Source organism: Giraffa tippelskirchi, chromosome 1 (assembly GCF_054371585.1).
Source record: "Giraffa tippelskirchi isolate mGirTip1 chromosome 1, T2T-mGirTip1v1.2.pri, whole genome shotgun sequence".
NCBI lineage: Eukaryota > Metazoa > Chordata > Mammalia > Artiodactyla > Giraffidae > Giraffa > Giraffa tippelskirchi.
In genome coordinates this window covers 128,442,963-128,470,629 of record NC_137275.1, presented here as the reverse complement: position 1 = coordinate 128,470,629, position 27,667 = coordinate 128,442,963, and the positions used below count along the sequence as shown (strand labels likewise).

At 48.4% G+C, this 27,667-nt stretch overlaps 1 long non-coding RNA gene across 1 annotated transcript in view; it reads right to left on the bottom strand.

Moving 5' to 3' along the window:
• Positions 1 to 27,667, bottom strand: part of LOC145508532 (uncharacterized) — an 82,859-nt gene that overhangs the window by 5,239 nt on the left and 49,953 nt on the right. The window contains exon 6 of the long non-coding RNA XR_014055456.1: positions 3,392 to 3,471. This is a non-coding gene — a long non-coding RNA (uncharacterized LOC145508532). The remainder of the gene's footprint in view (positions 1 to 3,391; positions 3,472 to 27,667) is intronic.

Below are 27,667 nucleotides of genomic sequence, written 5' to 3'. Positions count from 1 at the left end.
CCCCCTGCATTGGAAGGCGAAGTCTTAACCACTGGACCGCCAGGGAAGTCCTCATCTCTTTCTATAGTAACAGTAATGTCACCAGAAAGGGTTGCACGCCCTCCATGGGCCTGCAGCTGTGCTGGGTGGTGGGTCTGCTTTTTTGCTTCTTAATCTTTCTACCCAACAGGGAGGAAGCTCTCGAGATATTAAGTGACCCAGGTCTCCAACAAATACAAGGCAGAACCAGGATCTGAATGCCGGCCACTGAATGGACATCAGCCGGGAAAGCAGGGGGTCCCAGTGGATCTCCTCAGCTCCAGCCCTGGGTCTCCCCCAGGTGCCTGGAACCCTAGCAGTGGCTCCCCTTAGCTTTGTCAGTGGGAGAGGGACCCTCTCCATTGGGGATGACTCATGTGAATGCCATTACACTTGAGCCCCGCTAACTGAGAACTGTGTCTCCTGGCTTTTTGAGGGACTGAGGTGGAAGGTGCACTTCATGGGATCAGATCCCCACCTGGCAGGCCTCTCTGAACCCCTGAGGCTCTGGACAAACCAGCACCCAGGAGGACTGCTAGAAGAGACAGAGCAGATGGGGGCAGTGGGTGCAGAGAGCCTGATGGGGACACGGGTGGCAGCTGCCAGCGGCTGGAGGCACGTGCAGAGCATTTTCCACAGTGGAGTTGGGGTGGGGGTGGTCGATGGCCACGTGGGGCTTCATCTCTGTGAGGACTCTTTCTGAGCTGAACATTGATCCTGCTGACTCAGATTCACCCAGCACACATAGCATGAGCACTGACTGGGTGCCTGGAGCTAGGTACTTGGCACATATCATTCTGTCTGACGGTGAAAACACCGTAAGAAGACACAGGTGAGGGAACCAAGGCCCAAGGAAGTGGGTGACTTGCTCAGATTTACACGATTTAGACTTCCAGCCCAGTCCCCTTCCACTACTCCTCAGCTGGTGATGTTTGCAGGACGGCAGACCCAGCTGCTTGCAAGACAACTGGTTCTGGATAAATTATGCCAAGAACAAGCGGCTGGATGAGAAAGGACTTGAGCAAGAAAGATATCAGCGTTCCAATCTGGGTTTTCCCAGCACATTTTCTTGAGTTAGTGTGATCTTCTCAATATTAGACTGGACCATATGAAACTGCCATTTTTTTTGGTCAAAATAATTGAATATTAGCAATTTTGTGTGGTTTATCCCAAGAGTATTTGAGGAAAAAAATCTAAAAAAAAAAAATCTGGAGACAGAGGGCTGGAGGAAATGACCTTTGTCTGGCTCAGGAGTCTATGATTTGTCCCTTGAGTGTGATCGGCCTTTCTGGGACAATGGCTGTGACCCGATAGTTCCTACACTCACGAAAGGTGACAGACACATGATCTTGGACAAGTCCCTTCCCCCTGTGGCTGGTGAGTCCTAACACTGATGTGCTGTGGGTTGATGTCCTCGTTCCCTGGGAGTGGGGTTGGGGTGGGCCCAGTGGTGGGCAATCTACCCACTGACAGAGAAACCCTCAACCCTCTCTTCCATCTTCTCTCTTAAGTACCTGAAGCCCCACAAGGATTCCTGCTCCCAGGCTCATGTAAAGGCTTGGTGGGAATTCCAGTGGGCTTCAATCTAGGACTGCAGCGTGAGGCGGGGCTCTGGAGCTGACTCACCTGGATTAACATCCCGGTGCTGTCACTTCCCAAGTGGGGAGCGCCCCCGGTATGGCATTTACCCCTCTCTGCTCCATACCTAAATTTCCCTAGCCACAGAATCTGGGCAATGCCCATACCTATCTCCAGGGCTGGGGAAAAGCGAGGGCGGTAGTGTCTGTAACATGCCTGGGAGATGCTAGCAGTACTTGCATTATTGTCCCTGCAGGCAGTGGGCATTCATTACACACCCCGTGAGGAGCCAGAACTGGTCCAGAGGCCTGAGGCAGCCTCCCTTAGCTTTCCTCTTCACTCCACCCCCACCCTTGTCCTGGCTGCACCGTTGGTGGTCCTGGGCCCACCGCAGCACTGAATCCCTGTGATAACTCTGGGGTCACAGGGGTCAGCCTGCGGCCAGCAGCTGCTCAGGCCTCCGGATCTCTCCACGCTCCCTGCTGATTGGGGGCTGAACTGGAGACTCGAGAATCTCTGAGAAGTTGGTGTAAACACTGAGATGCACACGACAGCATCCGTAGCAAATCTGGTTGAGCTGAGAAGCGTCCTTCTCTCTGCTGGGGGAGCCACAGGCCTGGGGGATGGGAATCCTTCCACAGTCCTGGAAGGCAGCCTCTGAGCCTGGGAGGACCTGACCTAGGGACACAGTGCTGCAGGTACCATGTGCAGATGGTAGAGTAACGGGTAAGCCATCTCTGAGGCCCCGTTTCCTGAAACACTGCCCCTCTGGCTCACTTACTCCTGATAATCCCCATACAGGTCTTTGTAATCATGGGACCACTGTGAACTTCGGTCTCTTCCGCAAATGGAGGATAATGCCTCCTCCTGCTTGGCCTGGAATCTTTGTGAACACTGGACTGTGCAGTGCCCAGATACAGAAAAGCACTCAGGACCAGTGAGCACCTTCCTACTTTGAGTTCTCTTCTCTCCAAAAGCCCTTTCCTAAGATGCTAAGATCCCTAGGATAGAGGCAGGCTGGTCTATGACATCTGTCGGTGAAGGAACATGAAGATAGAATTACAGAACTTTGAAGCCAAAAGGCCTCTGCCGATCTGGGCAAGCTCAGTCACAATTCCCTTAAAAAGGCTGCAGGAGTTGTGGTCAGCAGGGTCAGTCGGGACCTCCATTCACCAAGTGTGCACGCTTAGAGCAGGCTCTCAACCTCCTGAACCTCAGCATCCAGGTCTTAACGTGCAGGTAATAAGGACATCTGCTCCACTGACCCCACATTCATAAGGTAAGGTACAAGGGACTTCGCTGGCAGTCCAGTGGTTAAGACTTTGCCTTCCAAAGCAGGGAGCGCGGGTTCAAGCCCTGATCAGATAGCTAAGATCCCATGTGCCTCAGGGCCAAAAAACCAAAACGTAAAACTGAAACAATGTAACAAATTAAAAAGACATTTAAAAAGATCTTTTAAAAAAATGTCATTTAAAAAAAAAACAAGTGAGGTACGAGAAAATTTCTCACTAATTATTTGCACTGCTTTCAGAAGCTCAAGTAGCTAAGTGTTTCCCCAAGTTAGCTGGGGACTAGACTCACCTAGCCTGACCCCCACGCCTCCTCCCTTCCCTGGTCCAGCAAGGCAGCCAGTCCAGTGTCTAGACCTAGCAACCCGGGGCTGAAGCCAGGCTCCAGCATTGCGAGTCCTAATTCAATACTAGTAGCTGTTGTGTGGGAACTGCTTGCTGTGGGCCACGCCTTCCACATTCATCCCCAGAGTATAGAGGCCCAGAGTATAGAGGCCCCAACTTACCTTTTCAGTCTTCCCATGGGCAGTATGGGCCAGGCACGATGCAAGCGCAAGGGATACACACAGTCAGTCATGGCCTCTGCCTATTAGGGGAATATTAATAAATCATAGTCAAAACCTCAAAAATAATGGGGGCTATTGTCTACTAGGTGCTTCTTATGTCAAAGTGCTTACTACACCTTTGGAATTTGATTCTATTCCTTAAGTCTGTCCTTATGAAGTGGGTCCTATTCTTGTGCCCATTTTATGGATGAGAAAACTGAGGACAAATCACCAGCTGAGACTGGATCAAAACTTGGGTCCTTCTGATACCAAAATTCTTGCTCTTGTTCTTACCATTCTTCCTAAATATCCTCCCCACTAGTCTTGTGGATTAAATCCCTACTCCAAGCACATCTTCCAACCTCTTGTAACTTTAAAAACTGGAGCTGGTCCATTTGGTCCCTGTAAAATACTGCCTTGTTTCCTACATGTAAGCCTTTCACCACCAATGCTGAACAGTTCTCCAGGGTAGGGCTGCCTCTATTTCCCCCTGAATAGTCCTGCCAGCTTCTGACTCAGGTGTCAGCCAGGCCCCAGGTGACCCAGATCTGAGTCACAATGGTGGCATAGAAGGTCAACTTACAGCCCTCTGGTGAGCGTCCTTCCCCTAAGGGCTGTACCTACTCCATTTCTGGCCTCTCCCTCCAATTCCCACTCGAAATCCATGACACCAAGTAGGGAATCCAGGTCTACAACATTGCCCTGACCTAACCAGTTAGCAATCCCATAATTAATCAGTTGATTGATTAACTAATACATGAAAGAAAAGAAAGAGAGGGGGGAAGGAAGAGGAAGATTCTGACCCATTAGGCCTGAGGGAACCCATCTTGACTGGTGGAAATTGCCAGGAGGTGTCTGGAATATCTGCTAACCACAAGAATGAGTGTAAGCTCCCTGAGAGCAGTCAGTTTGTTTCCTGCTCTGTCTCTAGCCTAGAACAGGGCTTGGCATACAGTTAGTGGTCAGCATCTTAAATAATTGTCGTTCTTTCTGTGTGCTCTGGTCCCTCTGGCTCCTCCTCCCTCCCTATCACCCCATCTGGCTTCCCAATGTCCCTCACAGAGCCTCGTTCTCCCTGCCGCCTTCACCTCAAACCTCCCCTGTACCAGACTCAGGATCCCGGCCCCATTACCCCAGCCTCCACCTGCCTGAGAGGGTCGGAGAGTCAGGAAGTAATTACCTAGTGAGTGATCAATACACTGGCATCTTCAGATACTTAAAACTTTGACTTTTTAAAAGTTTTTATTTTATACTGGAGTATAGCCTATTAACAATGCTGTGATAGTTTCAGGTGGACAGTGAAGAGACTCAGTCACACATATACATGTATCCATTCTCCCTCAAACTCCCCTCCCATCCAGGCTGTCACATAACATTGAGCAGAGTTCCCTGTATGGTAGGTCCTTATTGGTTATCCATTTAAAATACAGCAGTGTGTACATGTCAATCTCAAACTCCCTAACTATTCCTTCCTCCCTGATCCTTCCCCCCTAACAACCATAAATTTGTTCTCTAATCTGAAAACATTTTGATCACTTTGATTTTGATCTCCTCTCCTTGGTCAGGACTGTTCATAAGCATCTGTTTAAAGACCTACATTTACTTTTCACTCTTTTTCTCCACACATGCCTTAAAGTAAGCAGCAAACTACTTTAGATCAGCTTCCTCCAGCAGATTCTGTGGTTACTGCAGCCCCTCCCTAATCTCCCCTTTACCCTGTAAAATTAAACTTCCCTTCCTTGTTCTCTAGATTTGACCATGGGCCTCCGTAGTTCATGCTTCCAAATTGCAATTCCTCTACATATTCTCAAATCAACTCACTTTCACTGTGTGTATGTTTTTTAAAGTAAGTTGCAAATAAGAGGTGGCAAGACATGCCAGGAGGGAAAAACAAAGGGACTGGAAAATTTCCAGCTAAAAATCAGGACTGAATTTCCAGTACCTGCCTTAGGCAGGCTAGAGGGTAGGTGGGGACTGCAGGGTGTAAGAATTCTGGAGCCAGTGAGACCCCCACATTTCTGATTCATCAACTGTCTGTCCACTCACAGCATGGTCTCTTTAGGAAGTCTGGCACCTGCCCACTAGCTCATGTTCTTGATTCTGTGAAGAATCAAGACGAATCCTCCTTGAGAGGAGGCAGAGAGCCCCAAGGTCATCTTGATTCTTCCCCTCGAACTTGTAAGATCCACCCCAGATGAGCTCAGATCTGCCTTGGACACTTACCTTCTATTTCCTGCCTCTTGGACCTGTTGGAATGAGGTTACAGCCACAAAACACTTCTGTAGTTGAGCACCTTAGATTCATGACATCCCAACTCAAGTGATGCAATTAAGGGATGTCCCCACTTCCCCTTTCTCCTCCCAGAAACAATGCTTGCCTACACCATTAAAGTAAAATGAAAGTTGGCTGTCTGTCCAAGTTCTCGTTGTTTTGTTTTGTCACTACATCGTGTTTGACACTTTTGCCACCCCAAGGACTGCAGCCCACTGGGCTCCTCTGTCCATGGGATTTCCCAGGCAAGAATACTGAAGTGGGTTGCCATTTCCTTCTCCAGGGGATCTTCCCAACCAAGGGACTGAACCCAAGTCTCCTGCATTGGCAGGCACATGCTTTACCACTCAATCACCAGGGAAGCCCCCCATCCAAGTTCACACCAGCCTTATTCACAATAGCCAAAATGTGGAAATCACCCAGATGTTCATCAACAGATGAACAGATAAACAAAATGAGGTGTTTATACTAGGATATTATTCAGCGTTAAAAAGAAGGAAATTCTGACACGTGGATGAAATGAGGACATTCTGCTAAGTGAAATTGGCCAATCGCGTGAGGACAGACAATGTATGGTTCCACCAGAGCAGTCAAGTTCACAGAGACAGGAAGTAGGATGATGGTTTCCAGGCACTGGAATCAGTGTTTAATGGGTACAGGGTCTGAGTTTAGGAAGATGACAAGTTCTGGAGGCGGATGGTGGTGGTGGTGGTTGCACACGACTGTGAATGAACTTGATGCCACTGGTGGAACCGCATGCTCAACAATGGTTTGTTGTTGTTCAGTTGCTCAGTCGTGTCCAACTATTTGCACCCCATGGACTGCAGCATGCCAGGCTTCCCTGTCCTTCACCATCTCCTGGAGTTTGTTCAAAACTCATGTTCATTGAGTCAGTGATGCCATCCAACCATCTCATCCTCTGTCGTCCCCTTCTCCTCCTGCCTTCAATCTTTCCCAGCATCAGGGTCTATTCTAATGAGTCAGTTCTTCACATCAGGTGGCCAAAGTATTGGAGCTTCAACTTAAGCATCAGTCCTTCCAATGAATATTCAGGGTTGATTTCTTTTAGGATTGGCTGGTTTGATCTCCTTGCTGTTCAAGGGACTCTCAAGAGTCTTTTCCAGCACCACAGTTCAAAAGCATTAGCTCTTCGATACTCAGCCTTCTTGATGGTCCAACTCTCACATCCATACATGACTACTGGAAAAACCATAGCTTTAACTGTATGGACCTTTGTTGGCAAAGTAATGTTTCTGCTTTTTAATATGCTGTCTAGAAAAGCAGAGACATTACTTTGCTAACAAAGGTCTGTATAGTCAAAGCCTGTATAGTCTGTCCTTAACCTTAACAATGGTTAAGATTTAATGTTATGGATATTTTGCCACAATAGGAAAATGAAAAGAAACATAAAAGTTGGCAGCTGACTTGGCACAGAGTAGACCTAAAACTTGTTTGCTGAACAAATCTTTGTTTCAGAGTTTGGGACAGTTCTGCAGATACTTGGGGAGTGTCAGTTCCATTGTTCACTGCTGTGTCCTTTGGGCCTTGAGCAATGCCTGGAGCATGGCAGGCCAGCAGCAAATAGCTAATGAGGCATGAATTGAGAAGGCCACAGTGGAAATCTTTCTTGCCCTTCTTACCTCCCACTCCACCTACCATTTTCCCTTCTGCATCCTCTTCAGAGAGCAGTGGTCAACTGACTTGGTTCTGGTGCCCTCTGTGGTAGGGACCTTTGAGAGTCATTTCCTTCAAGCTTTTTCCCCCGGGGATCAATGTTCCAGGCAATCAATGTCTAAGTTCTTTTGTTGTTGTTGTGGACCATTTTTAAGTCTTTACTGAGTTTTAGGGGTTTTTTGGCCTCAAGGCATGTGGTATCTTAGCTCCACCACCAGGGATTGAACCTGCAAGCCCTGCATTGGTAGGTGAAGTCTAAACCACTGGAACCGCCAGGGAAGTCCTGATGTCTAAATCCTTAAAGGATGCTATAGAAGGGGTCCCGCTAATCCCACCTGGGTCATATATTTAATGCTCTGTGATTGATGGGACATTCTTCTGTCTTTTCTGCCTTGATTTAAACCTCCCACACCCACCCACCCAATTCTTTTCCCCTGAGAAGTGTGAGGGGGCTCCCAAGACAGGTGGGAGGGTGCCTCGCAGGACTGAAGGAGGGGGCATGCGGGTAAGAATAAGACTCAGCACCCTCTGAGATACTGTCAGCCCAGACGAAATGTTATAAGGATTAATGAGGCCTTTCCTGGAGCTGGAAGACAAAATGTTATAAGGATTAATGAGGCCTTTCCTGGAGCTGGAGATGGAGGATATGCCCCAAAGAGTCCCTTTACCAAGTCTCGGAATTCTCAGAGTCTGTGAAGCCAAGGGCAGGCAGCTCTAAGGAGCCCAGGCTGAGGGGCCACCGTCTTTGAACCTCTCTCTGACAAGTGGATTTCCAAGAAGCCAACAGTGGCCTCGTGATTGCCGGGCCCCACGGAAACCCGGGTAAGTAATTGTGCAGCAAAAGGGCACAAATAGTGTCAAAACTCACAAATTAGGCAAATGAATTCCATCTGGTAAGGAGAAGGAAGAGGGTCCCTGACTAAAGGAACGTCTGGGTTGAAAATATTAAGAAATGATGAAATGGCCTTACTTCCCAATATCCCTGGGATGAAACGGTGACGTTCAATGAGTTTTCCATAGATCTTAAGGGTTATGAAACACTAGTATTACTAGTGTAAGAATAAAGTAAACATAATGGATGGGCTTCCCTGGTGGCTCAGTGGTAAAGAATCCACCTGTCAATACAGGAGTCATGAGTTTAATCCCTGGGTTGGGAAAATCCCCTGGAGAAAGAAATGGCAACCCACTCCAGTATTGTTGCCTGGGAAATCCCATAGACAGAGGAGGCTGGCAGGCTACAGTCCATGGGGTTGCAAAAGTGTTGGACACAACATAGTGACTAAACAACAAAAACAACAAATGTAGTGGACGCATCGTTAAACATACAAACAAGATGTGTGTCACCATGGCCGTGGTGGCCTTATTCCCATGGAAGCAGTCACACTTCTCTCTCTCCCTGTGCTTCATGTGAGAGTGGATATAGGAATTAAAAGTTTCCCAAAGGATGTGCCTGACAGCCCTACAAAATCAGAGGCTCCTTAAGACAGTAAGACATACTGCATACTTGAAACGGTGGAGAATACTTCAACAAAGACAGCTATTTTACTTTGTTTAATCTAGTATTTCTCCAAATCGATTTTCTACAAAAACCTTTGTCTACTAATATCTATCATTCAGTGGAAATAGAATTTCTTGGAAAGTACTTAGGAAAATGCTTAAGTATATCATTCAGATACCCTTGACTCATGATTCATTGAACAGTCAGTGTTCATGCACAAAGAGGCTGTGTTGTCCAGGCACTAGGAACACAGAATGCATGAGTCACAGTCCCTGTCCACCAGACACACACTGTGGGGGGAACCCCAGCATCAGTCGGCTTTGTAGGGGCTGTGTAATTCAGCAAAACTCTGAGTCAGAGTTGCAACAGTGGGCAGAACAGGATATGGAGATGCCCAGGAGAGGACTCCTACCCCAAGTCAGGCATCAGGGAGGGCTTCCCCTTGGACACACAGCTTGAGCTGAGCCTTAAATCAAGCAGAGGAGTTAGCCAGGCTCATGTAGGAGAAGGTTGTTCTAGAAAGAAGGAAAAGCTTATGAGGGACTTCAAAACGCCAACAAAAAGAACCCACGTAGGAATGACTGGGGCTTCCTCAGGGGCTCGGCAGTAAAGGATTAGTCTGCCAATGCAGGAGATGCAGATTCAACCCCTGGGTGAGGAAGATCTTCTGGAGAAGGAAATGGCAACCCACTCCAGTATTCTTGCCTGAAGAATCCCGTGGACAGAGGAGCCTGGCAGACTACATACAGTCCCTGGGGTCGCAAAGAGTCACACCAAGCACACAGCAAGCAAGGGGATGACTAGGGCAAAGGGTATGCCTAAAGGGATGGGGAGAGGGGAGGCTGGGGAAGAAGATTGGAAAAGTGCCAGGCATCTCTCATCTTAAGGCTTGTGGGCTTCATCCTGAACCATGCAGCACCATGGAGGGTCTATATGTGTGCCTGTCTTTCCTCCTGATATTGTTGGTCAAGAGACTTAACTGCAGAAGTCTGAGGGAAGTTCAGGAGGGGCAGGAGCTGAAGAGACAGCCCCAGCACATGGGACAGGACAGACTTCAGACAGGACCTACCACTATGGGCAAAGGCAGCATCTTTATCAGAGATATCAGTAGCGGATGCCAGTCTCTGCATAGTCAGGAAATTCTGTCCCCAGGGTGTGAGGCAGGGAGGCACAAGGAAGAGAGGAGATTGAGATACAGAGATCTAGGGAAGGTTTTTTTTTTTTTAAGTAGCAGTTAGGAGGTAAAAGGGGATGGTGAGAATTGGAGTACAAGTGAAAACTTGGGGCCAAGGACAAAAGTCAAAAGCTTTAGTGATGAAAACCACAGTTGTCAAGACTCGTCTCAGAACTTGGAATGAGGGTGGGAATTGAGCGGCCTGAGGTGTGAGGTGGGGGAGCTTCAGGAAAGCTGAGAACCAGGCACCTCCTGGCCACAGAGCTGCCTGGGTGGGTCTCACCCACCAGACTCTCCCCTCAAAACAACCAAACTGTTCTGGGCTAGTGCTGCCCTCTAGTGGCTGGAAATAAAAACCAAGAGACATCTGCAGGTGGGCCAACTCCCATTTCTCTTACATACCCTCCGCCCTCACCTCTTTAGAACGTGCTGTGTAGTTCTCCGTCCAAAATTTAGCTCCCTTCAGATCAGACACTTGCTCACATATACACACGTCCCTTCTTAACTCCTGCATCGCTGTCTTAGCTCATACCCAGTTTTCTTAGGGGAAACTTCTCTCCTTTCCCATCTTGCTTTCTCTTGCTCAATTTCGTTTGAAGAAATTTCCTTAAATGACCCCAGTCACAATTAATGAAGGATAGCAAAGGATCTGTATGAATGGAAGGAACACATATTAGATTTGAAGCTAAGCACAATTTTTATAAGTAGAATAATGTGCACTGCAGCGAAGATCCTGCATGCCACAACCAAGACCTGATGAAGCCCAATAAATCAACAAATATCTTTTAAAAGACTTGTAATCTTCTATTTAAAAAAAAAAAAAGAACAATGTCATCAATCTCTACAAACAGCACTCATAGTTACCCAGGAGTCCCCTCAGGTGGATAAATCGCCATCTATTTCTCCACCTTCTTCTGATTAAAAATCTATGTCTCCCGAGACTTCCTTGGTGGTCCAGTGGTTAGGACTCCGTGCGGAGAAGGCAATGGCACCCCACTCCAGTACTCTCGCCTGGAAAATCCCATGGACAGAGGAGCCTGGTAGGCTACAGTCCATGGGGTCGCGAAGAGTCGGACACGACTGAAGCGACTTAGCAGCAGCAGCAGCGGCGGCAAGTACAGGGAGCAAGAGGTCGAACCCTGGTCGGGGAACTAAGATCCCACATGCCTTGAGGCCAAATAATTGAAAAAATCAGTAAATAAAAGACTGATAAGAATTACCAACATTAAAATCCAAATCTATGTCTCCTCAAGAACTAGCATTTAGGAGAGGAAAATGATTGCTTTATCAAATCTGTTGTTTTGTTTGGAGGATTGGAACTATTGCATTGTCTCCATAGGAAACTGTGTTATTATTTCCGAAAGAGCCCATTCATAAGTAGGGGCTGCCCGGAGGATCACTTCCTTAGCCTTGAAGTTGAGACAAGGTCTGCGGGGACAGGAGGAGGTGTAATGGGGACAGCAGATCCTGGCGTGAGGAAGGAGAAGACTCACCGACTGCACTTCTTATTCTCCATCTATTTCCACGAGCCTAGCACTGGACAAAGATACCCGGAGGAGCAAAGCCAGAGCAGTTGTGAGAACCAGCTCGTCCCCTAGCAACCCTTCTGTCTTCGCACCCGGAGCACAGCATCTCTCAAAACTAAAGACAAGGCTTCCCTGGCAGTTCCTCGGGCAGCTCCCACCAGCTGCAGCTTTGAAGAGAGACTTCCTGTGTGAAGCCAGCCCAGGCTGTGCAGTTATTATGAGGCTCCCCTGGAAGGCATACTAGCTTGTATATTTGCAGGGACCAGAATAGTTCAGCACCTCGAATTGTGGGTCCGTGCAGCAGCCAGAGCTCCTGGCCCAGGTCTCAGCTCCTCTGTCTCTCCCTGTCTCTGCCTCCTATCTCTCTCATACACACACAGAGATCCAAGCACATTCTGACCTAAGACCTCTCCTTATTTGGGGAAAAACAGCAGCGCGTGTTCTCCCACAGGCCAGGAGAGCATCAGGCCATCTCCGGGACACTTTGCTCCGTCTTCAGGGTGACTCCCCTGAAAGCGGAGGGAAACTGATAATGTCACTCAAGAAGGAACTCTCAGAAGGACTTTCTTCTCCGTGGACCCTGGACAGCACACGCCTACCTGAGCCAGAGAACTGGAGGATATGACAGCAAATGCAGAGGGCATCTTGAACCTGCTTTTCAGCACTGTCCTGAGAAAACATTGACTGTCCTCATGGAGACTGGGTGCTGCTGGAGGCTGGGGCCTGGGTGCCATGGCCACCCTGCATGCCCCACTCTGGCTCCGCGCTCAGCCCTGCCTCTCCAGCCTTCATCCCAGTGCAGGTCTACCCTCCTCTGCTTGGCTCCTCGCAGCTCTCTTGTCCCCCAGAGTGGCTATCTGGCCACCCGTCGGCTGGACAAAGCATTTGTCAGCTTTAATGGATGTATGACTCCCAGTCCTGACATGTTTTATGCATCCCCGGGGGCTTTGATCTCCTTGTCTGCGTACATAAATGAGAGGATTACTGAGCCATCCAGAACAGGGCACCAAAAATGTCTTTCACTGAGGTGCTTTTGCCTCCAGCAGATAAGAGTCATAAGCTGAAATCCCAGGAACCATTAGGGCCTTGAGCTTGAGGGTAACTCAGCTCAGGAGAAATGGATCGGGGGACTGGTCTAGGAGGCGCTCCCTGTCACGGTTCCCCGATATTGTTTATATCTGGGTGATGTGGATAAAGAAACGGGTCGCTTCTGGCACCGCCCTTCCTCCCTGAAGATTACAAGCAACTGTGGCTGACATTTGCCAAGGCGGCCTGGACTGACTCGTTGGTGGCATATGGTTACTGTCAGGGATTTCTGGATGTGGGGGCTGGGATCGGACACTGGGGTGGGGACTGGTATTTTTAGGACACTTGGAGTTCTCAACTGGATTTAGGCCAGCTCTCCAGATGGTTACAGAGCAACAGTGTCACTCCTGCCTGGCTCCACCTCCTGAGAGAGACAGAGAAGAAATGGAAGTAGTTATTGCCCTCATTAGGGGCTTCCCAGGTGGTTGCAGAGGTAAAGAATCTGCCCGCTAATGCAGGATACGTGGGTTCGATCCCTGGGTGAGACGATCCCCTGGAGGAGGGCATGGCAATCCACTCTAGTATTGTTGCCTGGAGAAACCCATGGACAGAGGAGCCTGGTGGGCTACTGTCCATGGGGTCACAAAGAGTCAGATATGACTGATGCGACTTAGCACGCATGCACATTGTCCTCACCATCTTATGTCCAATGAATGCTAAGGGCCGGTGTTTGGAGGTGGGGTTCCTTGAAAGCTACCAGCCAAGAGATTGGGGGGGGGAGGTGTGTAAGGTGGCAGATGCCATCATGGAAGTGAGAAGGGTTTTTGTTAACCATCAGCCACTGAGGGGGTCCTGTAAGTTGCTCCAGTGAGCTAACAACAGCTCTGATCCCTAAGTAGCTAATAAGGCTGCTGTATCTACTGACATGTTTGTCACATGAGCCTATATGTCCTAGGGACAGGCAAGTCACTGGTAGATAAGGCACACTGCTTCCTTCCATGAGCCAAGAACTTATTCATCATTTTCCTCTTAGGAAAATAACAGGAAAGACTCTCTGGGGTGGAAAGGCTGCCTAACCCAAACTCATCCAAGGTTTGAGGATCTTTGACAGTATTACTAAGGAAGACTCATCTTCCAGAGCTTGAATACCTCTGGTGATGAGGCCCTCACTACCATAAATCTTTGACATTTTTTATTATTGTAAAGCTCACCCTGGTTCTTACTCCTTGTCTCTGGGGCAGAATAGAATGAGTGTAACTTACCTCCATAGATCTTGGGTGAGCAGTGCCTAACCCACTGGCAGATCATACTTCACATCTGACCAAAGGCAAAGAAAATTAGGTTCTAAGTCACACCCCTCACCTAGCCCCAGGCCACCCACTAACTCATCCAGAACCTTTGGCGAATGAAACAAAGGTGTCTTTCCCTGAGACACATTATCGCCACCTGCTGGCAAATCTCTGCAGTGCATCACTTCTTGTGCGCCCCTCTGTCCCCCCACCGCACCCCACCCCACCCCGTGGTGGTTCTCTTCTCTTTCAAATGTGAGAAGGAACTTTCGGGAGTCTCACCACTGGAAGGAGTCTGTGATGTGCAATATAAATCCAAAGTTTTTTTTTTGGCCCTGTGGCAAGACCTGTGGGATCTTATTTCCCCAACCAGGGTTCTCACTCATTCCCCCTGCAGTGAAAGGGCAGAGTCTTAATCACTGCACCACCAGGAAAGTCCTAAATCTAAAGCGATTTTTTAAAATTTTAGTAAATTTAGTGTTTTACTAAAGGACAAGCAAAAAATTCTTAACCATCTAGAGCAGTCCTTCTCTAAAATTTCAGAAAGCATCTCACACTCCCAGAGGCTTTTAGCCTAAAATGGCTGTCTGAGAAGGCCTTACAAATAGCTGTGAAAAGAAGAGAAGTGAAAAGCAAAAGAGAAAAGGAAAGATATTCCCATTTGAATGCAGAGTTCCAAAGAATAGCAAGGAGACATAAGAAAGCCTTCCTCAGTGATCAAAGCAAAGAAACAGAGGAAAACAACAGAATGGGAAAGACTAGAGATCTCTTCAAGAAAATTAGAGATACCAAGGGAAAATTTCATGCAAAGATGGGCTTGATAAAGAACAGAAATGGAATGGACCTAACAGAAGCAGAAGATATTAAGAAGAGGTGTCAAGAATACACAGAAGAATTGTACAAAAAAGATCTTCATGACCCAGATAATCATGATGGTGTGATCACTCACCTAGAGCCAGACATCCTGGAATCTGAAGTCAAGTGGGCCTTAGAAAGCATCACTACAAACAAAGCTAGTGGAGGTGATGGAATTCCAGTTGAGCTATTTCAAATCCTCAAAGGTGATGCTGTGAAAGTGCTGCACTCGATATGCCAGCAAATTTGGAAAACTCAGCAGTGGCCACAGGACTAGAAAAGGTCAGTTTTCATTCCAATGCTAAAGAATGCTCAAACTACCACACAACTGTACTCATCTCACACGCTAGTAAAGTAATGCTCAAAATTCTCCAAGCCAGGCTTCAGCAATACGTGAACCGTGAACTTCCAGATGTTCAGGCTGGTTTTAGAAAAGGCAAGGGAAACAGAGATCAAATTGCCAACATCCGCTGGATCATTGAAAAAGCAAGAGAGTTCCAGAAAAACTTCTATTTCTGCTTTATTGACTATGCCAAAGCCTTTGACTGTGTGGATCACAACAAACTGGAAAAATTCTGAAAGAGATGGGAATATCAACCACCTGACCTGTCTCTTGAGAAACCTGTATGCAGGTCAGGAAGCAACAGTTAGAACTGGACATGGAACAACAGACTGGTTCCAAATAGGAAAAGGGTACGTCAAGGCTGTATATTGTCACCCTGCTTATTTAACTTATATGCAGAGTACATCATGAGAAACGCTGGGCTGGAAGAAGCACAAGCTGGAATCAAGATTGCCAGGAGAAATATCAATCACTTCAGATATGCAGATCACACCACCCTTATGGCAGAAAGTGAAGAGGAACTAAAAAGCCTCTTGATGAAAGTAAGAGAGGAGAGTGAAAAAGTTGGCTTAAAGCTCAACGTTCAGAAAACTAAGATCATGGCATTTGGTGCCATCACTTCATGGCAAATAGGTGGGGAAACAGTGTCAGACTTTATTTTTTGGGGCTCCAAAATCACTGCTGATGGTGATTGCAGCCATGAAACTAAAAAATGCTTGCTCCTTGGAAGGAAAGTTATGACCAACCTAGATAGCATATTAAAAAACAGAGACATTACTTTGCCAACAAAGGTCCATCTAGTCAAGGCTATGGTTTTTCCAGTGGTCATGTATGGATGTGAGAGTTGGACTATAAAGAAAGCTGAGCGCAAAAGAATTGATGTTTTGAACTGTGGTGTTGGAGAAGACTCTTGAGAGTCCCTTGGACTGCAAGGAGATCCAACCAGTCCATCCTAAAGGAGATCAGTCCTGGGTGTTCACTGGAGAGACTGATGCTGAAGCTGAAACTCCGATACTTTGGCCACCTCATGGGAAGAGTTGACTCACTGGAAAAGACGCTGATGCTGAGGAGGATTGGGGGCAGGAGGAGAAGGTGACGACAGAGGATGAGATGATTGGATGGCATCACCGACTCGATGGACATGAGTTTGGGTAAACTCCGGGAGTTGGTGATGGACAGGGAGGCCTGGTGTGCCGCAATTCATGGGGTCGCAAAGAGTCAGATACGACTGAGCTGACTTGACTCTCTTCCTTTCCTTGACACTTCTTTCATTTTCTCTCCTGCATTGATATGTCATTCCCAGGACCCTCATCCTGGCTAACTTGTTCAGGAATAGATGAAGAGGGTCTGTGGTAGTAAACTATGGACTCCCACTAAAGAATAAAGCAGTTTTACACACCTCCCCCCTAGAGCCCCAGGAGCTCTCAGAGCTCAAGCTCAGCCACCCTAAGTCCCTTCGGGTCTGAGGGCTGAGCTGGGGCACACCTCAGAGCAAGAGGCCCTGCCCCATCCTCCAGGAGCTTCCAACCAGCAGTTTTCTGACCTGGACTTGAGAGACACCTCCTTCTTGGGAGAAAAGGCCACCCTATGAGTCTGATATCTTCAGTCATCTCCAACAAGCGACTTTCAGTGTCAGGAACACAATGCCAGGCCTCCAATCGGCATAGGCTTAGGCAACAAGGAGACTTTGCTCTCCCTCCTGCTCAAGGCCCCTGGGAATGCTGGTGTGGGGGAAGGGCTGCCTCCACCATGCAAATCCCCAGACAACTCTCCAGCCCTGGTCACCTTCAGCAACTGTGTGCAGTTTGGTTTTGCGGAGAAGGTAACGTCTGAGCTGAGTCACAACAAGTGGAGAGATTTGTAAAGGTGGAAACAACTGAAGTGTCCACCGACTGATGATGGGTAAACAAAATGTGGCATGTCCATACAATGGGATATTGTTCGGCCTTAACAGGGAAGGGCACTCTGACACAGGCCACAGTGCAGGAACCTTGAGGACATTCTCCTAAGTGTAAGAAGCCGGTCACTGAAGGATAAATACTGTATGATCCCACTTACGGGAGATACCTAAGGAATCAAATTCAGAGACAGAAAGTAGAATGGGGGTAGACTGGGGCTGGGGTTGGGGGGAGGGAAATGGAGAGTCCCTCCCACAGCACCCCAGGGCGGCAGAACAAGGCCCACAGGAGGCCCCCCTGGTCCTCTCCACCCGCCCAGCTTGCCAGTCCCTCCAGGAGCTGCCTCAGGGTAGGGAGAGGGCCACAGGCAGACTTTGTGGTGGGGAGGGACGCTGGTGCAGTGTCTTTCCACCTGCCCCTCCCCCCTCCTTCAATCTTCCAGATCCTGGATGCAGGCAGCGTTTGCTTCCTGCTTCCAGGACTCTCCACTGGGTCATATTCCCCTGCGGCCGGCGTCTGCCTCCCCTTCCTGCAGCCTGGGGTGTTGGGGGCTGGGGGTGGGGCAGAAACCAGCTGACGGGTAAGGGAACAGAAGTCAGGAAGAGTTTCCACAGGTGAGCCTTCACCCAGGAGATGCTATCCAAGCTGAGCTTGAAGGAAGGACTCCAGAAGAGGGAGGGCTCAGGTGAGGACAGGCCAGCGGGGCTGCAGGGCTAGAGGGTGAGGCTTGGGGCTCCCAGGGGGCCAGGAGCTGCCCGCTCACCAGCTAAAGAAGCCTGAGGCTGAGCTACCTCCTCCCAAGGGCTGGGAGCTTCAAGGAAGTGAAGTCAAAGCACCTTCCTTCGCTTTGGGTTCAGAGACTGGCAGTTCAGTCTGGGCAGTTCAGGCCTCACCGTACTGAGGCGATGGGTTTTCCATTCTAGTCAAGGATGGAATAGAAACTCCTTGAGGAAAGATCTTGGAGGCCTAGGGATTGCAGGCAACCTTCAGTGTCACGAGGACCCTCACCACAAATACCGACTCAGGGCTGCTGAGTCTGCTCTCCTTCCTGGGATGTGTCTGTGAGCTCGGTCACTCAGTCGTGTCCGACTCTTTGTGACCCCATGAATTGTAGCCCGCCTGGCTCCTCTGTCCATGGGATTCTCCAGGCAAGAATACTAGAGTGGGTATAGCCATTCCCTTCTCCAGGAGATCTTCCCGATCCAGGGATCAAACCTGCGTCTTCCGCATTGCAGGCAGATTCTTTACTGTCTGAGCCACCAGGGAAGCCCTGGTTAGCTGGATACTCTGGTACTAACTGAGACCACCCCATCTTTCTCACCTTCCCTCCCTGCCCTCACCATTTCCTCTCTGGACCAATCATGCTGCCGGGAACCCCTTCCCTCCCTGCCCTGGGAGCATCCTCCTCCCACCAAGAAAGCTCACCAGGCTGAGATGTGCTCAGATTGGGAACCTGAACTGAGCTGTCTGTTCCTGGCAGCTGTGCCCACATCCATCACTGGGGACCACCAGGCCATGCCAGGCATCCACGTGTGTGTATCCTCTGTGGGGTGGACAGCTCTGGGGGCCAGCCCACAGATTCAGAATTTGAAGACCCAGATTTGAGTCCCAGCTGCAGAGCTGGGTGTTCTTGCAACATCACCAAACCTCTCAGAGCTGAAGCTTCCTCGTCTGTGACCTGTGACATGGGAAGCTGTCCCGCTTTTGTACGTGTCCTACCTTTTTCACCAGATTGTTTCAGAGACCCAAACAGGGTAATAAATGCAACAGGGCATTGATGATTATGGGCTTCCCTGGTGGCTCAGTCGGTAAAGTATCTGCCTGCAATGCAGGAGACCTGAGTTTGATCCCTGGGTCAAGAAGATCCCCTGGAGGAGGAAATGGCAACCCATTCCAGTGTTCCTGCCTGGGCAATCCCATGGACAGAGGAGCCTGCTGGACTACAGTCCATGGGGTCACAGAGAGTCGGACACAACTGAGCAACTAACATTCATTCATTGCTGACTATGAATGGGCTAGCAAATAGGAGGGCATACCTTACCATCCTCGGTGCTTGAGCACTGTCTGTTCTGTCCTTGTTAAAGGGAAGTTCAAGTTCCACACAAACACTCCCACACTCTCCCTCCCTATAGACACCTTTAGGTCTAGCTGGTTGACAGGCTCCATCCACAAGCACAGGAATGAATCAGGAGGGGCCTTCAGATGCCACGGATTCTTTAAAATATGTCTGTTTCAGTCACTGAATTACTGTTTTAAAATTTCTTAAATGCCTGAGAAGCAAAAGCCGCCTCTGACCATGTTTTGCTGCCTCCCGGCCCATCTCCAGAGCCCTCTTCCCTCCCCAGGGGCCCCTCCTGGGTGAAGGGCAGAGCACAGGCTCCCTCTGCAGCCCCATACTGCGCAGCCCCGACTCCTCAGCCTGGAGCTTGGACCCTGTCCAGGCCCAGAGCCAGGATAATAACGCCTCTCTCCTCGGAGCATTTGAGCCAATTAAAAAGACAAATGACCACTGGCTTATCTTCCCTTCTCCTCCGCCCCTCCATCCCTTCCCACCCCCACCACCTCCTCCCTTCCAGGGAATGGAGCTAGGGACCTCCGGGCTGTGATTCCCTTCTGGAACAAGCAGGCTTCCCACCCCCCATCCTGTCCCCCAAACCTGCCCTGATCCTTTCAAGGTCTTGATGGATGAAACAGCTCAGGCCTCCTCCTGGAGCTTCTGAGTGTCCTCAAGCCAGAGGATGGACAGTGAGGGCACAGGAGTGAACTGGGAGAAAGTAAAGCAGAAAAGCTACAGGCGCAGATGATTTTTTTTTTCTCTTTTGGAAGAGAAAGTCTTAGAGCTTATTTTCAAACTCTGGCCTTGGAGCCTGGAGCTTTAACAGAAGGCTCTATTTCTAGAGGGGCGTTAAATTCATTTAGTTTATGGTTAAGGTGACCAGGTCCCCTGCCTTGAAGGAAGGCCAGCCTGCCCATGAAAGAACAGGAGCTTTGGGTGTGGAAAACACTAGGTCTAGTCCAACCTTCAAGCTCCCAGACCCAGAGCAAGTTACGGAAGCCTCTAAGCCTACACCTCCATTTATCAAATGCCTATCTCATAGGAGGGTTAGAAGGAAAAAGATATCATGCAGTAAGTGCCTGGCACAGCACTGGGTACATACAAGGCAAGCCATTAATATTCATCAATTCTCTTCCTCATTGTGGAAACCTCAAGACATTTATTCTTTCTCTATGGCTCACACCTTCACCTCCTATCATAACTTATTTAAGGGTCTCATAAGTATCATCAACAGAAAGTTTACCCTGAAATCTAACTGGAGAAAAAAAAAATCTTTGATACTGTCTCTCCCTGATGAACTCCTATTCATTCTTCCAAACCCAGTCTAATTGTCACCTTTCTGGCTTTTACCTTCTCTACCTTCTCCCAGCACCTTGATCACACTCCCATTCTTACTCAGCAATATTATAATTGTTCCACTAAGTTAGTGGGTATTTACTGAGAGTCTGCCACAGGTGAGGCACACTGCCAGATGCTGAGATACTTTGGTTAACAGCATGAAGGATATCCTCACTGTCTTGCAGCTTATAGTCAAGTTAGAAGAAACATTTTTTTTTAAATTCTAAAAAATAAGCAATTTGTCTTATTTTGTCTTATTTCCTATATAATGGACCCCTTGTTGTCTTCTTTGTATCCTGAGAAACTGCATGGTGCCAACAGAGTGCCTGGCAGGTGTTCGTTCTCTTCTCCAGCTTCATTTTCAATGTCTCTTTCCTCTGGGAAGATGATGAAGGTCTGTTCACAGGCCCCTTTGGCAGTCAAGGTCCATCCGCTCCTTAGGTCTGAGCAGCTCTGAAAGCCGCGTTTCATGGCCACACCAGCAGACTCAACAGCCACCTGGTATGGACAAAGTTCCCCAGACACACTGCTTTGAGCCAGAGAGCACAGCAGAGAGACTGAACCAGCCTGTCCCCACCAGGCTGGGCCCGGGGAGGAAGGCTGTGTGTGCAGGCTGGGGGAGGCCCGGCTACTGACCAGGCACCGCCCGCTGAGTTGTGGAGCTGCCTCTGAGACCCTCCCCACCGCTCCTCCCCAAGAGTCAGGGACCAGCAGGAGCTGACTTCTTTCCTGTTCCCCACTACAGACAACTCTCTGGAAAGGAGTATTTTGGATGATGTTTGGGGTCACTGGGGTCCTAGAGTAATGGTGCTAAAAAGGAGTTCCGAGATCAGCCAGCCCAAGTCCCTCATGTATGGAGAAGACAACTAACACTCAAAGTAGGAAAGAGTCATGCTTTACACCAACAGGACCTTGGAGCTCGTCCACTTCAAGAGAGGAAACTTGTGGATTTTATGCTCCTCATCCACTTTCAGCACACGTCACTGATCATTAATGGCCCTTTCCTTCTCCTCTAACTGAGACAAGGTCCTTAGTCCTTCCAACATGGACGTCCAGGCAGAGATGGCTGAGCTGACACACAAAACAATGAAGATGATAATGATCTTTCATATGGATATCTGTATGCTGCTGCTGCTGCTTATTTGCTTCAGTTATGTCTGACTCTGTGCAACCCTATGGACTGCAGCCTGCCAGGCTTCTCTGTCCCTGGGATTCTCTAGGCAAGAGTACTGGAGTGGGTGCCATGCCCTCCAGCAGGGGATCTTCCCGACCAGGGCTCGAAGCCAGGTCTCCTGCATTACAGGCATATTCTTTACCGCTGAGCCACCAGGGAAGCCCATATATCTGTATATGTATATTCAAATGCATGTACATATAAAGCTTATTTTGTGTTGAGTCTTTACATGCATGGCCTCATTTGATTCTCACAACCCTTTCAGGAAAGTGATTCTATTATTATTCCTATCTTGCAGACAAGCAGAGGAGACTTAGCTGAAGTAACTTGTCTAAGGTTTCACAGCTGGTGACCCTCATGCTTGCCCAGCTCTGGCCCCACGGACTGCAAGCAGGGAAGCCAGGTGTGCAGACACATACACATCATCCAGAGAGTTTGTTCGGTGCCCCAAGCACCTACACAGTTCCCAGGACTGTACATTGGGTGCTTGGCCCCATGTGGTAGTCATCATCACATTAGCCGCCCTTACTAAGGGTCTACCACACCTCAAGGACAGTGCTGGACAACTGACACACATTATCTCATTTTCATCTCCAAAGCAGTCTTCAAAGTATGCATCACTGCCTTCATCATTTTGCTGTTGTTTAGTCACTAAGTCGTGTCCAACACTTTTGCGACTCCATGGACTGTAGCCTGCCAGGCTGCTCTGCCCATGGGATTTTCAGGCTCCTCTGTCCATGGGATTTCCCAGGCAAGAATACTGGAGTGGGTTACCATTGCCTTCTCTAGGGGATCTTCCCTACCCAGGAATCGAACCCAGGTGTCCTGCATTGGAAGGCGGATTCTTTACTATCTGAGCCACCAAGGAAGCCTTCATCATACAGGTGGGAAAACTGAGGCTCAGGGAAATTAATTAATGCATGCAAGGCTATGGCAGCATCAGCATTTGAACTTGGGTGGTCTGTCTCCTGAGTCCATACTCTCTTTATCCTGACACCAAGCCTTCCCCCCAGAGGTGTTGGTGGAAGGCAAGATGCTCTATGTTTGCAGGCCAGAGCTGCTGCCAGCACGGTCCCTGGCTTACCGAGGAGATGTGGCACCTGACTCAGGGGATGCATGACCTGGTCCCCTAGCCAGTGGGTACACTTCCACTCTCACCCCCATGCTTCCAGCCACCATTTGTCTCAAGCAGCCAGACTGCATGGAAGACAGGACTCAGCCCCAAACCTACTGGGTCCCACCTGTCCAGGTATGGTGGTGTGGTGGAGAAGAAAGCACCTGAGATCAGAAGGCATCAGAGTTGGTATTGGCTCCATAACCTCTGGGACTCATGTAACCTCAGGGACTCATCTCCACCTGGGAAATGAGGAGCCCCAGCCCCTCCAGTGGAGGTTGGTGAGGGGCTCAAATGAGCTCACACAGGCACAGAGCCCAGTCCCAGGAGCCAGAGATGTTCCCAGATGTGAACGCCACCCCATACCAAGTGGGCAACCCTGGGTGAGTCAGGCCACTTTGCAGAGCCTCAGTTTCCTCTCTTGCAAGATGGGGATGTGGATGGTTGGATGTGTGTGGATCAAATGTGGAGCTCTGTGTGAGGCCACTCTGTGGACCAGCAAGTACCGTGCCAAATAATAAAGAGCCACCACGGATATGAGAGCTGGACCATAAAGAAGGCTGATCATCAAAGAATTGATGCTTTCAAACTATGGTGATGGAGAAGACTCTTGAGAGTCCCTTCGACAGCAAGGAGATCACAACAGTCAATCTTAAAGGAAATCACGCCCCTGAATATTCATTGTAAGGACTGATGCTGACAAAACAAACCCTGATTCCCAAAGTAGCAATGTTGATGGCACAAACCAGCAGTTATGAAATATTGCCAGCTTCCCCTGTCTTTGTGCATTCCTGGGGTCTTAGATGACTGGGCCCTTGGGGACAGGGCTCACAGAACCCTCCCTGGAGTGGGCAGTCTGTCAAGACCTCCCCCTTCTTTGCAAAAGAAGCCACTGGGGCTTCTTGGCTGTCCTCGACAGCTGCAGCTGCTGCCTGAGACGTCACCATGCCCTTGAGAAGGTAGTTGGCCAGTGTAAGTTTAGTCTGAAATTCCATTCCGGTCCTCCCCCTGCCCTGAGTACAAGGCCTTGAAGATGTTACATGCTGTGTGGGCTGGACAGGCAAAAGTAACAGTGAGAGAAAGAGGAGTGAGAAGGAGACTGTGAGCACAGCAATAGCGGGGTCAAGGCCAGAAAACACAGTGCAGACCAAAGGCTTGTGGGATCCTCTTCCGGCTGAAGCAGTCATTAGTGGAGATACATAAACTTTAGTGTCTTCACAGCTCCTTCATCTCAAGACCTCATATCATTTTCCAAAGACAAGTCTTTCCCGCATTCTTCGCCCTGGAATAGCAGCAATGCCCTTGTAACTCTAGCCTAGAAATGTTCAGGTCTTTGCCCACACATCACCTGCATCTTTCTTTTTTTTAATTTTGGGGGGCCTTCCCTGGCAGTCCAGTGGTTAAGATTCTGGGGTTCCCAATGCAGGAAGCGCGGGTTCGATCCCTGGTCCCATAACTAAGATCACACATGTCAAGAGGCATGGCCAAAAAAAATTTTTTTAATTCAAAAAAATATTTATTTAGTTGCATCTTGTCTTAGTTGCCCCAAGGCATGTGCGCTCTTAGTTCCTTAACCAGGAATCAAACTCACATCCCCTGCACTGGAAGGCGATTCTTAACCACCAGATCACCAGGGAAGTCCCTTAACTGCATCTTTTAAATGGTGGACCCTAGTGGTGGCTTCCCCACCAACCTCCATCCCCATAACCTGCCCTGGTTTCCTTATAGATGGAGTTATGTCCCCTCCAAGTTCCTATGGTGAAGTACTGACTCCAGAACCCCAGGATATGACTGGATTTGGAGATGGGGTCTTTAACAGTGTAATTAAGTGAGGTCTTTAGGGTGGGCCCTGATCCACTATTACCAGTGTCCTTATAAGGAGAAGAGATTAGAACAGGAACACACAGAGGGAAGACCGTGTGCAGACACAAAGAGAAGACGGCCATCTACACGCCAAGGAGGGAGGCCTTAGGAGGAACCAACCCTGCCTACAGCTTGCTCTTGGACTCCCTGTCTCCAGAAGTATGAGAGGAAACATTTCTGCTGCTATGGCAGCCTGAGCAGATTAACGCTGTTTCATATTAGCTTCAGTTTAATGCAAGTGATTCCCCAGCCAGGGCTGGCCAGGCCCTGGGCAGACGGTAGATTCAAAGAGAAAAAGGCACCGTCCCAGCCATCAAGTTGCTCCTGGTCCAACGAGAGGTCAGATAAGTCGAGGACAGAATTCATTTGGGGGGACGTCAGAGAGAGCACTGAGTATGGAGTGATTAATTACATGGGAACATCAGGAAGGCTTCTCAAAGGAGGTGAAGTCTGAGTACATTCTTTGAGGATGGAAGACACTGGACAATTTGGCGGGCAGAAAAGAAGAGGGCGTGAGTGCTTGGCAAAGACACTGACACACGAAGAGACAAGATAAGTTTGGGAAATTATCTAGATTACAGGATTAAATAAAGCACCAGCTGGAGTGGGAGGAATGATGTCGAAATGCCATGTAACCTCTCTGAGCTTGGTTTGTCCATCTGTGAAATGGGAATAATAGTATCTCATACAGTTGAACTAAGGGTCAACTGGGACAGTGGGGAAGAAATTCTATGGCAAATCACTCACAAATCTTACTTCAAATAAACTCGTTACAAACCCCCTAAACTTCGTGGCTTTTTCCCCTTTAAAAAAACAGTTTATTAAAATGTAATTAAAATACAGTAAAATTGATGAATTTTAAATGTATGGCTTGATGAGTTTCAACAAATCTACATAACCCCCCTAAACTTTGAATTCCACTCACCCCTACTATCACTTGCAAACTCCATTTGGCATGAATACCAATTAAGCCAAGCCAGGCCTGATTTATTTTAACAACAACAAAAATTAAAATTTTAGGATATCTAAAGTTAGAATTTAAATTTAGAATCTAAATGATGTGCAAAAAGGTTGCTAAGACAGTACAGAGAGTTTCCACATACTCCCTCCCAGTCTCCCCTTTTGTTAACGTTGCATAAAATGATACACTTGGTACAATTAAAGAACTGATATTATTATTCACGAAGCCCACAGTTATTCAGATTTTCTTAGTTTTCACCTAATGTCCTTTTTCTTTGCCAGGATCCCATCGAAGATGCCATGTTACGTTTATTCATCAAGTTTCCTTAGACTCCTCTTGACTATGACAGTTCTGATCTGGTTGCTTTTTTTAATTCCGAAGATGCAGCATTTGCCAGGAAAAGTACTAATGCACAGGAGTAGGAAGGGAGGCAAATGTAATTTTTTTTTTCAGCATTGTATCATTTGGCTCAACAGCATTGGTTACAAATGAGACTCATCTGTTCCCTGAAGGAGCCCTAAAAGGTCTGTGCTGGTTATCCTCTCAGTTTGTTTTATCCTTTGCACTGCAAAATAATAACTAATTTACATACCATTTTAGGATTCTCCTCCATATGACAGTCTGGGTTCTTTCTCCCTTCCCTGGAGGACTTTTCTGGTCCCAGGTGTCCTGTGCTTTTGGAATTAACCCCTGCCTCTCTGAGAGGTGAAAGCCTGCCTCCTTTTCTGACCCTGGGGGTGGCGTGTGGGGGAGGGGAACAAGGGTGGTACATGCCTAGAGGCATCCTTCTCTCCCAAGACACCTGCCGTGGCCACTGGGTCTACACTCACTACTCCACAATTGGTTGGGGATGCTTCCACTCTGAACCCGAGTGGCCTCAGAGGTGGGCTGGGCCCGGCCAGGCTGGGTGGCCTGTTACCGGCTGTTCCTCATGAAAGGACATGTCCCACGAGTCTGCCTGCACAGCACTCTCTGTCTGGAACACTAGGTTCTAGGACTGTGTCTGTTCACGGATCTCACATTGAGGCCCCATCAGGATGACGAGGAACCGGAAAGAAGCGGCAGCAGTCAAAGCTGCATTTATGAGCCTGGAGTGGCCGAGAACCACAGACCCCACCTCCCACCCGCTTCCCGCCCCCTCCAGCTACAAGGCCCCAGTGACCTCAAAGTCACACCCTCAGCTGAGCACCTTTCTTCTCATTCTTTTTTATTTAAATAACAGAACTTTAAAAAACGGTTCAAGTCATTGTAAAAAGAATGAAACAAGCAGATGAAATGAAAATCCTCTGGAAACACTGCTCAGTCCAGGGCCCTCCCCAAGGCCAGCAGCTGAGCTTGTGTCTTCAGAGGCCCTTTCAGCGGAGTCACAGGCCTCTAGCGCTTCCCAGGTGGCTCAGTGGTAAAGAGTCTGCCTGCCAATTTGGGAGACATGGATTCAATCCCTGGGTCGGGAAGATCCCCTGGAGGAGGAAATGGCAACCCACTCCAGTATTTTTGCCTGGAGAATCCCATGGATTCTTTGTTTAGCAACTAAACAACAATGGGTACATTTGGAAACAGGGAATGTTCTTGAGTAGCTGAAAGAGACAATTCCTCTAAGTCTTTTCCTTAAAGAATGTGAACTGAATGGTCCCATTCTGCCATCTATGGGTCCAATTCATTAAATGTACACTGTCATTTGATCAGTAATTTAGTAACCAATAAAAGTCATTTTCAGATGTTAAAAAACAATAAATAGGTATAGCATATGTTCTAATATACTACACTAATACACTAGATGGGCCCGCATACCATCCTCATAGACTGTAGAGTTAGAATACAGACTTTACATGGGTGTTTCTGCAGTAAGGAATTCCCTTATGGCTCATACAGTAAAGAATCCATCTACAATGCAGGAGACCTGGGTTCAATCCCTGGGTTGGGAAGATCCCCTGGAGAAGGGAATGGCAACCCACTCCAGTATTCTTGCCTGGGGAATCCCATGGACAGAAGATCCTGGAGGGCAACAGTCCTTGGGGTTGCAAAGAGTCAGACACGACTGAGCGACTAACACTTTCACTTTCTACAGTAAGGATGTAGGATGGTTCATATAATGATTTACTGACAGAAGTTCAGACCCTTCTCATTGTTTTCTGTTACAAACCATGCTGTAGTTAAAATGTGACCCCTCTTTTATT